Raw genomic sequence first — 5,244 nt, forward strand, 5'->3', positions numbered from 1 at the left:
TAGTCCCGGACCGACCAAAGCCTTGTGAGTGGATTTGGTAGACGGAAACTGAAAGAAGCCCGTCGTATATATGTATGTATATTTTGTGTCTTTGTGTTTGTGTTTGTCCCCCCCCACACACACCATCGATCGACAACCTATGTTGGTGTGTTTACGTCCCCATAACTTAGTGGTTCTGCAAAGGTTCCGATAGAATAAGTACTAGGCTTACAAAGAATCAGTCTTGGGGTCGGTATGTTCGATTAAAATCCCATATGGTGGTGCTCCAGTATGGCTGCAGTCAAATGACTGAAACAAGTAAAAGAGTCTCTCATCTTTCTGGGGTTGATAATATAAGCACCAGACAAAAGCGGCGAGCTGGCAGAAACGTTAGCACCCCGGGCGAAATGCTTAGCGGTATTTCGTCAGCCGTTACGTTCTGAGTTCAAACTCCGCCGAGGTCGACTTTGCCTTTCATCCTTTCGGGGTCGATAAATTAAGTACCAGTTACGCACTGATCGATGTAATCGACTTAATCGCTTTGTCTGTCCTTGTTTGTCCCCTCTATGTTTAGCCCCTTGTGGGCAATAAAGAAATAGGTATTTCGTCTGCCATTATGTTCTGAGTTCAAACTCCGCCGGGGTTGACTTTGTCTTTCATCCTTTCAGGGTCGATAAATTAAGTATCATCTGCGTACTGAGGTCGATCTAATCGACTGGCCTCCCTCCCCCAAAACTTCGGGCCTTGTGCCGTGCCTAGAGTAGAAAAGAATATAGGCACCAGACATGCACTACACCGATTCTAAGCAATTATAGCCTTCCCATATAAATCAGTGGCATTCACAATGTTTATATGTGTATGTACGTGTGTTGTGAGTATGAAGTAGTTGCTGAAGAGTATGAGTGATTATTTATTGCTATTAAGGGAGAGAGACAAATGCATCGAGAAGCAGAATCGTTACTGCACCGGAGGAAACGCTTAGTGACATTTCTTGCAGCTCTTTACGATCCGAGTTCGAATTCCACCAAAGCTGTCACCCTTTCGAGGTCCATCAAATAAAGTACCAGTCAAGCACTGTGTTCAAAGTAATCGACTTTCTCCCCACCCATAAAATTCCAGGCCTTGTTCCAACAGTAGAAAGAGCTATGAAGGGAGATGGAATTGCAGAAACGGTAGAGCGATTGATACATAAAGTACCTTGCAGTATTTAGTTAACTTCCTTTAAATTTGGTAGTACAAACGGAATAGAATTGAGCACGCTCCAGCTTCTGGCCTACATATGTGCCATTTTCTCTCACAATCTTTTCTACTGTGATGGCCTTTGTTTCTCAGAGCTGGCTGAACCGAGCTGGGCTGGGCTGGGTTGGACTGAAATGGGATGGCCTCGTGCCTCCTCTACTCAAGTCCCACCGACCCAATCTCTCGATCTTGTCATCTTTGTGGTGTCCACCGTCACCCCTACTCCCGTGCTAGCCAGTATACCGAATCCTTCCTCACCAGAACAACGTCCTTCTGGAATATCCTCTGTGCTCTTGTCTTTCCTGCGGGTTGTAGGTAGACTTTCAACAGTTTAAAAGGAACATTAATAGCACCAAGTTTACCAGTTTCGGATGGCTGCAAAGGTCAAGAACACTACTTTTGTGACATGGCAGTGAACTAATAAGTTCAATACCCAACTACGTGGTTCAATCCCACTGTGTGGTACCTTGGGCAAATGTCTTCAAGTATACCCCGTATCGACCAAAGCTTTGTGAGTGGATTTGGTAAACGGAAACTAAAAGACGCCTACCGTGTATATATTTATGAATACCTATAAGAGTGTATGTGTGTGAGCGTGTCTTTGTGTTTGTGTTGTCTCTATACCACTTGACAACCGGAGTTAGCTTGTTTACGTCCTCACAACTTAGCAGTTTGGAAAAAGAAATCTAATAGAATAAGCACCGGACTTCATAAAAATACGAGATCTTAGTGGTTATCGTCGCTGTCTACAATTTGTTCCAATTGTTTTCAAAGTTGGTATAGAGATTAAATTTTGTTAATTATGAAAATGAAATTCATTTTTCCTATAAATTCATAATTAAAAAGTTATTAGTCTTTAAAATTTGCAAAATTTGGGTATTTCTAGCCAATCAGAAGCTAGTATTTTACACATCACCATGACGTTTTGTTAGCATAGTAAACAACGAAGCACCACGTGTTCCATACCTGATAGCGAAGAACTCTGTTTTCATAGTAACCAAAGATGTTGCGCATGCGCACAAGGAGTGTAACCACCAAACTGAGAGTACCTGGGCATCTTTAAAGCGTGGAAACAAACGCCGGTGTGGGACACACCGTTCCATGGTTGACTCTTATCTTTCTGAATTTATGTGAAGAAGTAAATATGAGAAAGATAATTTATTCTATAAAATCCTAGAGTGAATTGAATTTTTTAAACTAACAAATACCTCTTTTAAGCAATGTTTTGATTGTTATTTCTAGCAACTCCTACTGGTTTGCTCGTAGCTTCTAAATGCTTGATTTGCTTGCGAATGTTTTAATGTTTCTCACTGTTTACTGTAGCTAGTTTAATGTTTTGATAGGCCGGTGCCCCACCCCCTTCTCGCTACTGTGACAGATGATGGAAGAGACAGCGAACGCGCTGTTTTCTGATTGGCTGAAAATTATCAAACTTTGGACATCCGCAACATTTTCGTAAATTTTTTTCTGGAATAAATGCATGACAAATTCTGATTGAGCGTCAAAAATGACATCTATATGATACATTAAGCAATTTTCTTTAAGATTTCGACATGCAGTGACTATAACCACAAAGACCCAAAATAAGTACTCCGGTCGATTCGTTCGACTAAAACTTCAAGGCGGTACTCCAGCTAGGCCGCGGTCCTATGACTGAAACAAATAAAAGTGAAAATAAAACAACAAAAAAACACACACAAAGTAAAGTACATATATTTCTTTATTTCTTAGCTGTTAAGCTAACTAAGTAACTGAAGAGCCTAAAGTTTCGTGCAAATGTACTTATTAATTGCTGTAAGGGCCGAGACTTTCGGTGCAAATGCACTTATCACACTTTGATAAGTGCATTTGACCGAAACTCTAGACCCTCGAGTCACTTATGTAGCTATACAGCTAATAAATACAGAAATGTTATCTTTCTTTATAGATCAGAGTTCAGATTCTGGCTGTTTTTAGGTTTAGGTTGGTTCCATCGACTGTTATTACTCGCGTTACCAATTTCAGCACCTGGCGCCAATCTGGAAGGAAAATAAATAAAATCATTATGTAGTAGTAGTAGTAGTAGTAGTAGTAGTAGTAGTAGTAGTAGTAAGAGGAGAGCAGTAGTAATAAATATACTGACAGTAGTAGTAACAGCAATAACAACACCAGTAGTAGCAGCAACCGTAGTAGTAGCAGTAGCAGTAGCAGCAGCAGCAGCAGTAGCAGCAGCAGCAGCAGCAGCAGCAGCAGCAGTAGTAGTAGTAGTAGTAGTAGTAGTAGTAGTAGTAGTAGAATCCCGGTGATTACCACAGCTGATTATTCGACCCTACTATAGAAATAGCAGCCGAATCTCCCTCATGAAGTACCCAACGAATAATAAAGATGATTTAATTATGAAGATAGGATATGTCTCCTATCCGGGGCAATAACGAGCCCTTCCATGAGAACGATCTCGTCTGAATCGGCTTCTTTTTCTTTGGCGCTGATCAGGGGCTAAACAACAAATACAAGAGAAGAAGAAGAAGAAGAAGAAGAAGAAGAAGAAGAAGAAGAAGAAGAAGAAGAAGAAGAAGAAGAAGAAGAAGAAGAATGAAAATGATGAGAGGAAAAATGTAGAAAAAGAAGAAAGGAGGAAGAAAAGGAAGAACAGGAGAAAATGTAACGATGAAGAAGAAAGGGAAAAAAGAAAGAACGAATGACAGAAGATAAAGAAACAAAAATGAAATGAAAATGTAAGAAAATGAAGAAAAAAGAAAGAGAATGAGGAAGAAAGGAAAGAAGAATGAACGAAGACGATGATGATGATGATGCATAAGAAGAAGCCTCCCAAAAGAGATAACAACAATCACAGCATTATTTTCAAAACTAAAAGCTGATGTTTCGAAAAAGAGCAGGAAAAACAAAATATATACAAATAAACGAAGCCAAAAAACAAGAAAGCTAGATCTCCAAGACTTACAAATCAACGTGACGAGATAAAAGAAACTTAGGTCCTATAAATCTATAAATACTGCCTCGGTGAAACCTTAGTACCTCCAAACTGCTCATATTTATACTAAGCTTAATAACTACTCTACATTCCCTTCATTGAGAGAAGGTTTGCTGATTTTGTTTGCTTTGGCATTTTTTTCTTTACTTTTCTTTTCGTTTTTTTTTTTTTTTCTTTATCTCCCTACCTTATGGTAGGGAGATATTTACCTCTCCCTCACCTGTAGAAATACTTAGTTTCAGTCAGTCACATGTAAGATAAGGGAATTCATTATTTACTTGTTTATATAGATTCTTCCTTCCCTCGTCATCGCTCTCGTAATTCATCAGCAGTTATCGGCTGGTGTGAAAGATTCGACCGACAGATAGAGCGACAAACTGGCCGGCCGGCCGACCGACCGACCAGCCAGTCTTATCTTCACCTCCCTATAACGCCTGCTCTCACTTCCACAAACAAGAAGTTCTTCTTTACCCGATAATTTTCAATTATTTTCATTGTACCCATTAGAGTTGCTCGGTGACCGGAAATACTAGAATACATACTTAGATAAGAGAAGATGCGTGGCATAGTGATTCGATTTCATTCACGCTCGTAAGATATGGGTTCAATTCGTGATTGCTTTTATGGCACACAAAACGATCGAAATAGCGCGATGTCTGTAAGTCTCTTTACGCTAGTAAATCGTCTGTGATATGAACATATATTATTATCTAAAGGCAGATGTTCTCCGATGGCGCAAAACAACACCGATCAAATATTCACGTTCCAATCAGCCACAGCGTATTAAGAATGAATAGACACGCCACTGCTTGTATTTTTGCGGTCCTGCGTTCACAGCATGAATTATTAAGCTCTATTTTGTCTCCTGATTAATAAAAAGGCGATAGAAATTTTACAAACACATACGCAGATATACATATATATGCATATGTGTATGTACGTTTATGTATGTATGCATGTTTATGTATGTATGTATGGATGGATGGATGTATATATGTATGTATGTATGTATGCATATATACATATATATATGTATGCATGCATGTATATATATA

Source organism: Octopus bimaculoides, chromosome 4 (assembly GCF_001194135.2).
Source record: "Octopus bimaculoides isolate UCB-OBI-ISO-001 chromosome 4, ASM119413v2, whole genome shotgun sequence".
NCBI lineage: Eukaryota > Metazoa > Mollusca > Cephalopoda > Octopoda > Octopodidae > Octopus > Octopus bimaculoides.